This window comes from Octopus bimaculoides, chromosome 7 (genome assembly GCF_046866305.1).
Source record: "Octopus bimaculoides isolate indiv1 chromosome 7, ASM4686630v1, whole genome shotgun sequence".
NCBI lineage: Eukaryota > Metazoa > Mollusca > Cephalopoda > Octopoda > Octopodidae > Octopus > Octopus bimaculoides.
This window is the reverse complement of record NC_142934.1, coordinates 84,093,630-84,106,879: the sequence shown is the minus strand read 5'-3', so window position 1 is coordinate 84,106,879 and position 13,250 is coordinate 84,093,630. Positions and strand designations below refer to the sequence as shown.

Below are 13,250 nucleotides of genomic sequence, written 5' to 3'. Positions count from 1 at the left end.
TATTGGAATCGATTGATCGACTACAAAAGCTCAATCTTTGAAGGTGGTATCCCAACATAGCAACAGTCCAATAACTGAAACCATTAAAAGACTATAAGAGTATTTAGAATATATGGAGGTTGTAATCAGAATCCAAATAGATTGGATGTCATCACCTGTGTGTTAGTGGTTTCTCTGGCAAAAATATATAAAACTGAATGAGACAAACTGTCTAGTTGTAAATCAGCAACGGGAAGTCATTAAAGTTCTTACAGACAAGAGGGAAACTGTAACATTGACAAACATTATCTTCCAATGCTAAATTAAAATATCTCTCGTAGCTTTACTCTCCTGTAACCGATGTATCATTGATACGTGTAAATTGAAAAATGGCTAGGTATGCTCAATTCATCTCACTTGCATATGATAAATGAAGTGTGCTGCTCTCTGGAACTCACTGCTATCGTCTTGTTTTTCTCTCGTATTTAATACTTTGAAGTCTCTATCAACCAACATATTTTGAATTTGTAGGCTCCCCGCTTTTTCTTCTTTGTAGTTCTTTATGCTAAATTTGCCTCAAGACGTTGTATGTATTCTTGTTTCCAATATGTTTTTAACAAGGGTAATAACTCAATTGATGGTTTGCTTTTGCGGGTTTAGATGTTTGCCCAGCCTTGAAAGAGAACTAACACCTAGGGCACTTCGTTGGTTGACCAACGACTCGAATCTATTCACAAATCCATAGCCTCCGTCTAGTAGAGGACTATGCTCCGTTGTCTGTTCTGTCTGTTTCTAAGGAAGGTTGCTTTACAATCATTTAGCACCGGGAAATGTCCTCTGCCATTTACAGTAAACACAATGAAATCAAATGAATATAGTTTATTGGCGATGTTTTGGAACCGATTTTCTTGGTGATTGATTTAAGTTCTGAGAATTTCAGATATTGAGTTTTGGAAATAGTGAAAAGCTGCAACTGTGATGTGATTTATGCATGAGACTGTGTATGTATATATCAGGGGAAATGTAGGTGTAAGTTAAAGTAATGGGTAAGAAGACAGACCTTTGTAGTACACCATTTAAAAAAACTGCAAATTCTAGACGTGCATATTACACAGTCTTGATGGAGTTTCTAAGGTGGAGTATGCTAGCCAGTAATTGGTTGGTGTTATCTGTAGATCAATCCTGATCGAGAAATTTGTTTACAAGCATTCAATCCGTGACCAATGGTAATTTAAAAAAGAATTTGGACTTTTCTTTATTTATTATACCATGCTATGACTATTGAGATATTTGGTGGCTGTTATTAGCAGAACAGACGACCAATTACAGATTCCGTCATTGGCTCATATTTTGCGTTGTTTCTGTGAGGCGGAGTCAAGTATTCTGTGTATAAATTGATGGACAGAAATAATATCGATGTTGCTGTTGGTAATTTTAATGGTAATCAACATTTTGCAGAAGGTTTTTGTTATTAAATTTATTAATGTATTCTATTTGTAGTGTTTGTGATTATTGTGGCTTTTACGTTCAGTGGTCTGAATACGTGTTATGATGTGAAGAGAGTGTCGGCTAAGGATGTTAAAGATGACTCTTTTTAAGATTATAAATGATAACTCAGTGTTATGCTTTTTTAGTTAGCATTGTATTGCTTATGTTGTTATTTTTGCATTTTCTTTACATGCCGTAAACGGATTATTTTGACTGTGGCTGAGTATGTTACATGTGAAAACTTTGTGTTTACGCATATATGTTTTCTCAATTCACTGCTGGACTTATAAATATGAGATAATTTGTGGCAGGTCCAACTTCCCAAATGCTTTATTATGATTCGGTTTAATTTTGGGTGAGTTTGAATATTTGGTGCTGTCTCTTCATCCATCCATCCATCTGTCCGTCCAGCCATCCATGCATACATACATTTTCGCCGCTTACTATTTCTGGAAAGGTAATAGGGTCATATCAGATTCATGAGATTAATACAAGTAGCAACTTCACGGTTGCCATGAATAATAAGACCAGCAAAAGCTGCAATATCAAAAGCGTTCGAAACAGCAACCGTATGGCATCGTCCGTGGCGTGGGTTAACAGGCAACACGTTTGGATTTTAGTTAAAGGGATCCGTTCGAACATTTATTGCTCTTTGCCCAGTGTCAGTTCAACCAGCAATAAGCTTGCAGCTTGGGTGGAAGCGCGAAAGCTGCGTGGCTCTTTATAAATGCATGAAAATAGATGTTCGGGAGCACTCTTTCCTTTTGAAGCATTTTGTTGCTGAGTGTTTCAATGCTTCATATTTACTGCATAGTTTACTATTGTTGTTGTTTAACCACAGGAAGTCCTGTTTGGACAGACCTGTAACTAATAGGATCATAGGCGTTCCAAACTTGACAATTATATCTATTGTTAGACAACAGTGTATCAACGACTATATCTTCTAGTGTGTTCTTCCTTTTTTAAGACAGTATAGTATTATATGATGGATATTTAGCTGCTATTTCAAGCAGGTAGGCAACTATACAGAGGCTTCTTCATTTTGTTATGACTTTCTATGACGAATCGTTGTCGTCTGAACGGGGTTTTAACTGCGACTATCCCGTCTTTTTTCCGGTAAATTACACCCCGGAGTGAGTTATTCAGTTTACTAATCCATTCTGAGGCGATGGCGTCGAGCGATCTCAGAGAGGCTGGCTGATAGTCGGCATCGAAAATGTTCTCTACATAAACATTCGTTTCCTACGCAAAATACAGATTTCTGGTGTATAATTAAATTTCAGTGAAAAATAAAAGGAAAAAGTGAAGGAAAAATTTCCAATTAAAAGTAAAGAATTTACAAAAGAATATTTAATTAAAATTGATAATGTTAATGAAACTATTTAAATTTCAGTTTTAATTAACCTTATGGCTTCCAATTTATTTGTTTCCCCCCTTTCTGCTCTGTTGCCTCCAAAGCTCCAGAAATGTAGCTGTCTTGTGATCTAAATGCGTTCATGGTACAACTAAATTATGTCACACGTTGTATAAAAGGCCTTGCTTGTCCTTGACAAGGCTTTATCTTCCACTAATTGCTTTCCATTTAGCTCTGACAGAGTGAAAGAACTATGATTTACGACGCCAGTTGCAGGGTTCGCTACCTTCTACAGGCAGAGCGGGCCAGAGAAAAGTGTCATTATCTTAATGAATTTGTGTATGTCAGTATATATTTTACACAAAGATGTAATCGGGTATGTCATCTGGTGTCGAAATCACTGCGCCACAGCACACACATACACACACACACACACACACACACACACACACACACACACACACACACACACACACACACACACACACCACATTACATCAATGTCATCCGGAGACATAAACTGCAGGCACACGCACTCCGTTTCAAGGTTCAACGTAGCGAGACTCACTAATAAAACTAAATGGTTTTCTAGCTAAAACATTGTTTTAGATAGAAAGCCATCAGAAATTTTATTTATAGGGTTCATTAACTTTACGAAGATAATGGTTCTTTGTCCCAAGTGTTTATAAGTCCAGTAGGAATAGCACTGCAAATACGATCGAATTTTTAAGCGCCAAGCAATCTCAATGGAATCCGACAATAGAATGATACAGAAGAAACAGATTCCTATTCTTCCTTTCTGCCCTTTTCTGCTCCCCAAAGACAGGAAATCATTTTATCTTCTTGTTCATCACATAAATTTACTGTCTTCGAATACATATGATTTCAATATCAGTTTTATTTTTCCATGTCTCGTTTATCATTCTGACTAAGCAATCGTTGGCTGATCCTGACAGGAACATGGTCTCATGCCGACCAATTCCAATTTTTCTGTCCGTCACCTCCGTTTATTTCCGTTATTTACGACACTGGCTTGAGCGTTGGCCGACATCATTCCATGCTACATTTAATTCAAACTTCCACCACCATCTTCTCTCGCATCCGCCTCACTACTTCCCACTGTTATGAGAAAAAGTCCCATTTCAGTGGGCAATCGTGTGAAACGGATGCGGTCTGAAGCGTGCCAGTCTTGGCTGGAGTCGAAACGAATGCCAATAGTTAACTTAAGATGGCAACTCTTGCTAGTTTATATAATAATACAGTGGTAATACATTTCGCATAAATCTAAACTCTTTATAGCTTTGACTGGTTTAACAGAACACTGCAAATTATTGAGTAATAAATAAGTAAACTTAATAGAATCTTAAATGCAGTTTGTAAAACTCAAGATATTAAATGGAGGAAATAAAATATCTAATGCTATCATTAAAACTTATCTTTCATTCTTTTACTTGTTTCAGTTATCAGACAGTGACCACGATGGAGCACTGCCTTGAATGGTTTATATTTTACCTTTATTCTTTTACTCATTTTAGTCATTGGACTACGGCCATGCTGGGGCACCACCTCGAATGGTTTAGTCGAATGGATCGAACTCAGAGTATATCTCAGAGCAAGGGTCATTCATATGTATTTCTTTATTGCCCACAGGAGTGGGGGAAGGGGCTAAACATAGAGGAGACAAAAAGGACAGACAAAGGAATTAAGTCGATTAGATCGACCCCCCCAGTGCATAACTGGTATTTGTTTAATCGATCCCGAAAGGATGAAAAGCAAAGTCGAGCTCGGCGGAATGTGAACTCAGAACGTAACGGCGGACGAAAAACCGGCAAGCATTTCGCCCGGCGTGCTAACGATTCCGCCAGCTCATCCCCCTCCTGTCACTTATATCACATGTGATACACATGATATATTTCCCTGGCATACATACATCATATATGATGCATATTCCAAATTTATATTTTCCTACCGTCAGAGTAACATGGGACCTAGAAAAGCAGAGCTTTATATTACTCAGAACATATGAAAACAAGGATTAACTAAAGGTCTGAAAACAAGCATGGACGTTTAGGACACACCCATGAGAATGTTTTGGACAGGCAAATGGTTAAATTAAAAGGTCACTCAACGCACTGTACAAAAAAAAAAAAAGAATCAAATCAGAAACGAAGTGATTGTGAACCGAACTTCTTAACTACGCAGCTATAGCCAGCGTCCATTTGTTATTACTTTAATAGCAGCAAAACTTTTTCGCTGCCAATTTTGCCGTGTGGAAGGAAGCTGGTAGTGGCGCACAGCAATTGTTTTCATCTATCATGGCGTTCAAAGCATTATTTCTTATAAACAACATCACAGGATATTCTTAATTAATTAATCAACTAATTAATTAAATGCTTTTGTTTTTCCTATTTTCTTCCGTCTTTGTTGTTTTAATCATAGACTTTCCTCCATATCATATAATGTACTGCCAGTAAGGATAATAATAATGATAGTAAAAATAATAATAGCTTCAAATTTTGATACGAGGCCGAAATTTTGGAGGAAGGAGTTAGCCGATAGCATCGACCCCTGTTTTTGAATGATACTTTATTTTATCGACCTCGAAAGGATGAAAGGCAACATCAACTTCAAGGGATGTTGGGCTCAGAACGTAAAGATCTACTACAAATAACGCAAGCATTTTTGTCTGATGCTCAAACGGTTCTACCAATTCAATTATCCTCAGCTCTCAGAAACTGTTTCTATTACAGGCATAGGGTCTGACATTTTGTGGGGAGGGGAACAGCAGTTAATTCTTTTCTCATATAGGTAGTAGGCCTGAAGTTTTGTGGGAGGGGATAAGTCGATTACATCGAGCCCAGTGCTCCACTGGAACTTAGTTTACCGACTTCAAAAGGATAAAAGGCAAAGTAGACCTCGGTGGAATTTGAACTCAGAATGTAAAGACGGACGAATAGGCGCTAAGCATTTTGTCCGACGCGCTCACGAATCTTGCCAGCTCACCAGCTTAAGGAGCAGCAGATAATATCAGTATCGGTGCTGGACTAAATTTATTTTATAGACCCCACAAGCCTGAAGGAAAAAGTTTACCACTACATGATTTGAACGTAGATCGTAAAGCGCCTGAATAAATACCGCTCAGTATCAGTTTGTCAGATAAATTCATTCATTTTTTTTCTTTCCTTTGTATTTTAATCCTTTCCATTTTTATTTGAGTAAAATAGGAAAAATAGTTCCATCATACAGTTTTATGGATATTTTCTGACTATTTTCTCTCTACAACTTTCGTTTATCGTCTGAGGGAGTTGAAAATAAAATTTACCCCTGTTCAATTTACTTTCGTTTATCGTCTGAGGGATTTGAAAATAAAATTTACCCCTGTTCAATTTACTTTCGTTTATCGTCTGAGGGATTTGAAAATAAAATTTACCCCTGTTCAATTTACTTTCGTTTATCGTCTGAGGGATTTGAAAATAAAATTTACCCCTGTTCAATTTACTTTCGTTTATCGTCTGAGGGATTTGAAAATAAAATTTACCCCTGTTCAATTTACTTTCGTTTATCTTCTGAGGGATTTGAAAATAAAATTTACCCCTGTTCAATTTACTTTCGTTTATCGTCTGAGGGATTTGAAAATAAAATTTACCCCTGTTCAATTTACTTTCGTTTATCGTCTGAGGGATTTGAAAATAAAATTTATCCCTGTTCAATTTACTTTCGTTTATCGTCTGAGGGATTTGAAAATAAAATTTACCCCTGTTCAATTTACTTTCGTTTATCGTCTGAGGGATTTGAAAATAAAATTTACCCCTGTTCAATTTACCTTCATTTATTGTCTGAGGGATTTGAAAATAAAATTTACCCCTGTTCAATTTACTTTCGTTTATCGTCTGAGGGATTTGAAAATAAAATTTACCCCGTTTCAAACAAATGACGACGGAGTGCAAAGTTAGAAAAATAACGAACGAATTTACCTTACAATCTAATTATTTTACACGCCCGACCAAAGATTATAATATGACAATGCTCATTTCTATCAAAATCTGCAATATTAGTTTTCTCTTTATATTTCTTCTAGGCTGATCGCGTATTGCTGTTGCTGCTGAACATAATTGTAACTTTCACACGAAGACGTATTGCTAATGGCTGGGCAGTTGTCAACATCTTCAATAGCAGTCATTCATTATCAAATAATTAATTGTCGTGATTGACATTGTTAGCTTTCTTTGCGTTTGATAAGAAGAAAGTCTCCAAGTCGTTAGCGGCAGATCAAACGTTTAAACTTTTTGGTCTGCACAAGCAGCTTCAGTTTGTTGTTTCTGGCGATGTTTAGCCCGGGTCAGCTTTGATCGAATCAGCTGGCTTATGATGAAAGGCGTTCCATGGTGACCATCCTATCTTTTTCATGATTATCTTTTGTCGTTTGTCTTTTACTTGTATCAGTCACTGACTGCGGCCATGCTGGGGCAGTGCCTTGAAGGGTTTACTTGAATAAATCAACTCTAGTACTTAACTTTTTCTATGTCTGGTTCTTATTCTATCAATTGCTTTTGGCAAAACGCTTTAGGGCGTAAGCAAACCAGCCCTGGCTGCCAAGTGATAGTGGGGGACAAAGACACGCGCGTGCACACGCCTACATACATACATACATACATACATAAATATATATGACGGGCTTTCACATAGTTTTCGTGTACCAAATTCGCTCACAAATTTTTCAGTCGGTCCGGGATTACAACAGAAGACACTCGCCCAAGGTGTCGTGCAGAAGGAATGAACTGGAACCATGTAGTTGCTAAGCAAGTTTCATAACCACGCAGCAACGGCTGCACTTACGTATCTATCGAATTTATCAGTTCCTTTGCCATGACGACAAATTATCATTTGAAAAAAACTCGGCTGCTGTTTCTTGTCGGTCGAGTGATCATGTAAAGATTCCCTTGTTGGCTCATGGTATTTGTGGTATGAAATGCAAAGTCGATCTCGGTGGCATTTGAACTCAGAACGTAAAGACAGAAGAACTGCTGCTAAGCATTTTTCCGGTGCCATAACGATTTTATCAGCTCACGACGTTAGACACAAATAATATTGGTTTCAAATTTTGGTACAAGTCCAGCAATTTCGGGGTGTGAAGTAAGTCGATTGTGTCGACCCCAGTACTCAACTGGTGCTTATTTTATCGACCCCGAACGAATGAAAGGCAAAGTCAACCTCGGCGAAATGAACTCAGAACGAAAAGACTGACGAAATGTTGGTAAGTATTTTGTCCTGCGTGCTTGAGACCTGAAAATATTGAGAAGATAAAACACACAGTTTCGTGGGTGAGTAAAATCAAATAGAAAAATGAACTTAACATGTTACAGGCACTCAGCAAGCTTTATGCATTCAACTGGGACTGACTTAAAGCACAAGATTCTAAACTCATTACGGAGTGAATAGAGAAATTATACAGAGATTGTGTTATTTTAGCAGAACAAGTGTTCAATCGACAACTGAAACTGAATCGTAAATTAAATTCAAGAACTTACCTTTTACACTAGAATGCTTATCACAGTGACACGATGATATTAGTGGTGAATAATGCCTTTATTGACAATAGAGGAATCGATTCCGAATTAAAATTAGAAATTTATACAGTTAAAATCTTTTTGAGGAAAGCTGGTACATTTATCCACGTTTATCACCGGCTCGTCACTGATCTAAATAATACAGTACGCTCAATTGAGAACCCGTCACGCTTATCACGAATTGATCTGTGATAAAAAGGGTTGGTGATCAGTAACAAAAATTCTGCTTGGCCCGCAAAAGCGCGTCCCAGCTAACATCCGCAAAGCTCAGGACAACATGAGATCACGGAACGGAGCCTATTTTTGCCGTATGCTCGGTTATTCATTTATCAATGATTCAGTTAACACGTTTTAACCAAACATCCGTGATAAACGAAAACAGAGGTACACAATAGATTGTCACGAAAGGTTCTCATTCTGATCTATCAAAGATGAAATACATGGATAGCTGGATCATCGACAGCTGTGTAAAAGATTTGTAGAATGGTAACAGCATCAAAGCGATAATATGTAAAAGTGAAATTTGATAGGACAAAATAGTTAAAACCGAAAATTCTATGAGAGTTTATATCTATGTAGATAAAAGAATTGGTACTAGATACGGCTATCACGTTGAAATTAGATGTTGTAGAAGTTTTAATCTACGGGGAAAATAAAATGAGAAAAGCCAAAATATATATACATTTCTTTCCGGAAAGAGCCGAAATGTATATAGTAGAACTAGACAGCATTTGTAAAGAGAAATTAGGTATTTCTATGAAGTATTTTGAACTATAAATGCCTCAAACGGAACAGGATGAATTATGTATGAGTAACATTTAAAGGAAATACCTCCGAGAACAACATGGAAGACAAATTGAAGCCTACTTTAAAGATATCAATTTCAAAACTGTCATACAAAGAGCAAGACAATAATGAAGGTGGTGATGGTAGTGGTGATTGCGATGGTGGTGGATAGAGATTGTGGTAGTGGTTATGATTGTTGGTGGTGATGCTACTGATTAAGTGGACGCGTACACAATACGAGAACAATGCTACAAATTAGTACAGCTATAATGAATAATGGTGTTTAGCTGCTGGAGATAAATATCTTAATTAGCAGTCATTGGTGTCGTTTCGGGGTAAACGAGTAGGTTGAATTTAGTGTAACGAAATCTGTCGGCCATGCGTGACAAAATCTAAAATAAAACTATCAGTAATTCAAAATGACTACAGCTTAAATTTTTAAAATATGTGTGACAGATTGTAGAAAGACTTGTTTAATGTAAAGAAAAAAATCTTTTAAACTTTTTATCTTTTACTTGTTTCAGTCATTGGACAACAGCCATGCTTAGGCACCGCTTTGAAGGGTTTAGTCAAACAAATCGACCCCAGTATTATATTTTCAAAGTTTGGTACTTATTCTATCGGTATCTTTTGCCGAACTAATTTACAGGGACGTAAACAAACCGACTGAAGTTGTCAGACGGTCATTGGACATACACACACACACACACACACACACGATGAGCTTCCACACAGTTTCCGTCAATTAAATTCACTCACACAGCGTTGGTCGATCCGAGATTGCAGTTGAAGACACTTGCTCAAGTGGGACTGAACCTGAAACCATATAGTAGCAAAGCGATCTTTCTTAACCACATAACCATGCCTGTCCCTATCGGAGGCAAACGTTGGAAAATACTGAAAGAAACAGCAATAAATTTGGATACCGAAACCTCTAGAAGCACACAATATCTCTCCAAGTAATCTCTAGCTTTCGTCTATATGGTATGACGAAATGAACAAATTCGCTCTTTTTAACCACAACAGACTCATGCAATAAAACAAAATCAAAATAAACTGAATTTTCCAAGAAGACTCTCACCTCTATTTTTCTCTACAGCATTCTTCCTACTTTCAAGTGAACTGAATAACACAGGATACGGTTTCAAGCGAACAAACAATAACAACATGAACAGAATCAATCACTTATTCTTTATGGATGATCTGAAATTCTATGCTGAGAATGATCAGGAGTTAGAAGGACTTTCAACAACCGCAAAGCAGTTTAGTAAAACCATAAAATTGGAATTTGATTGGATAAGTGTCCAACAACAACTTTCAGAAGAGGGAAGCTTACCACATCATCAATCAAACATGACCTAAGCAATTGCTGTGCAAGAACTGGATCTTGAGGACATTTATTAATATCTCCGAGATATAAACGAGGGCAATGGAATCTAACATACTCAAATGAAAGAAAAGATTTGAAAAGAGTTTTGCAGAAGCGTAAGTCTGGTCCTTCGAAACTGAATTTAACTAAAAACTAGCGAATCTGTCAACACCTTAGCAGTACCTGCAGCATGATTACATTCTTATCAACTGGAATCTATTGGCCGTTAGAGAATGGATGGTGAAACACGTTAACTTCTCACCGCTAACAAAATGCTCCGCCCTAAAGAACACATCGACCGTTTTTATCTGTCGAGAAAGGAAGAAGGAAGAGAGACCGTTCTACTTGGATTATCCTGTAAAACATCCACAATTGGCCTGAAAACTTATCTAAACAAAATCAAATTGGGTGATGATATTAGCAAAAGACCACGAAAACAAGAAGAAGCAGAGAAATACTGAAGAGAACTAAAAACCAATATCAGAAATTGCAAATCAAGTTGACCTACTTCCAACCAAGGCAGCTAGAATTCTTAGAAATAGAGCGAAGTCTGAGAGCTTTATAACACTGAAAGATAGACGGTAGCAAAATTCTCTGTACGGCCAAAACCCATTTTGCATTCAGGGTGTTGATGTTCTATATTTCAGAGATGAAGAATTCTGTTCATTATTTACATAGGACGGATATGTGTCCTCATCTTGTTTTTGTTACCACAACGTTTCGGCTGAATTACACTCCAGCCTTCACCAGGTGCCCTGGTAGAATTTTGAACCTAACCCTGGGTTCTCATTCCTAAGATACTTTTTTGCTGATGTTATTATTATTATTTATTCAAGGCACGGGCATATAACGTAATGGTTAAGAGCGCAGGCTACTAACCCCAAGATTCCGAGTTCAATTCCAGGCAGTGCCATGAATAAATAATAATAATAATAACATCAGCAAAAAAAATAAATAAATAAATACATTAGGAATGAGAACCCAGAGTTGGGTTCAAAATTTTTGCAGGACACCTGATAAAAGCTGGAGAGCAAATCGGCCGAAATGTTGATGAGGACATATCCGTCCAATGCAAATAATGTACAGGATGTTGACGTTGGCTAACCAGAAACCCATCAGTGGTTGTGCAGCTGGGGGTTTAAAGCCAAACCAGAGGAATCCAGGGCTAAATCTAAGGCTTATTTATAAGAAAATGCCAAGCAAACGTCCTAAAAAATGAACCAGACCCAAAATGCAGAGTCTGTGACGAACAAATTGAGACAATTGAACATATAACTTCAGAGCGATCTTCTTCGGTTCCAACTGAATATAAAGCCAGGTACGATCGGGTTGGATAAATCATTTATTGAGTACTTTGCAAACGTTATGGTTCAGAACATGGTAAAAGTTTGAATGAACACCATACTTTATCAGAAATCGAAGCAAGAGATGTAACAGTTTTATGGAATTTTACAATCCACACAGATTACACCATAAACGACAACTGGACTGATATCATTGTTAAAGATTTTAAAATAAAACATGCCTATTCCCTGACATGACTATACCATGATTGTGTCTGTTAAAGAATGTGAAAAATGTGTGAAGCCCGAAGATAGAGAAATTGAGATTAAGCAGAACGTGGAAATTGAAGACAAACAATCCAGTTTATATTTGACGCATTTGATGTCATAAAGAAAAGGGTAGATGAGTTTCTTGAAAAACATTCTCGGTAAACCTAGCATATACAAAATTCTTAAAATCGTTCTCAACAGAACAGCTAACATTTTATAAAAAGTTTAATGGCTAAGATATTCGGTTCATGATCGTAAGGTCATGAGTTCAATTCACATTGATGCGTTGTGTCCTTGAGCCAGACACTTCATTTCTCGTTGCCACAGTCCACTCAGCTGGCAAAAATGAGTTGTACCTGTAATTGAAAAGGGCCAGCCTGGTTGCATTCTGTGTCACACAGAATTTCTCTGAGAACTACGTTAAGGGAGTGCTCAGCCACTTGCATGTTAATCTTACGAGCAGGCAGCTCGGTTGATCGGATCAACTGGAACACTCGTCGTCGTGACCGACAGAAAGCCACGCCATATTTTTTGATATTTAATAAAAAGAGTTGTAGCTTTTGCCTTATTATTTCGATTTATATCTCTTTATCCTAGGTCTGAATTAATTTTACGCCTTTTTTATAGTCACATTCTGTGACGAAATACCACCGTTACATGACAATAGCTGTCCTTGGTATCTCGTTGACACCCAGTAAGGATTGTTACATGGAGCTATATCAAACGAAAACAATGTGTTTCAAATTTTGGCACGAGGCCAGCATTTTTAGAAGGTGGGAGCAAGGCAATTACATTGACCTAAGTACTTGACTGGTTCTTCATTTCATTGATCCCGGCGGAATGTCTGATATGAGTTGTCTGACCCGTTAACGATTCTCCAAATTCACCGCCTTTTAGTCAATAAAAAAATTTCCTTTTTAGGTAGAACGCTAGCGATTTTGGGAGAAAGGGTTAGACGATACCATCAACCCCAAAACTTGACTGATACTTTATTTTATCAACCCAGAAAGAATATTTTCTACTCTAGGCACAAGGACTGACATTTTGGGGGAGGGGGCCAGTCGATTACATTGACCCAGTACGCAACTGGTACTTAATCTATCGATCCTGAAAGGATGAAAGGTAAAGTCGACCTCTGCGGAACTTGAACTCAG

At 37.4% G+C, this 13,250-nt stretch overlaps 2 long non-coding RNA genes across 2 annotated transcripts in view; one reads left to right on the top strand and one right to left on the bottom strand.

The window, feature by feature from the left end:
- The window catches only part of LOC128248311 (uncharacterized), a 17,528-nt gene extending 10,194 nt beyond the window's left edge, over nt 1-7,334 (top strand). Inside the window, exon 2 of the long non-coding RNA XR_008264544.1 lies at nt 6,900-7,334. This is a non-coding gene — a long non-coding RNA (uncharacterized LOC128248311). The remainder of the gene's footprint in view (nt 1-6,899) is intronic.
- Nucleotides 7,335-7,831: 497 nt separating this feature from the next.
- On the bottom strand, nt 7,832-13,096 carry LOC149134796 (uncharacterized). Its single transcript, XR_016242681.1, has 2 exons — nt 8,350-13,096; nt 7,832-8,104 (listed from the first exon to the last, which is right to left on the bottom strand). It is a non-coding gene; the product is annotated as an uncharacterized LOC149134796 (long non-coding RNA).
- Nucleotides 13,097-13,250: the final 154 nt, after the last annotated feature.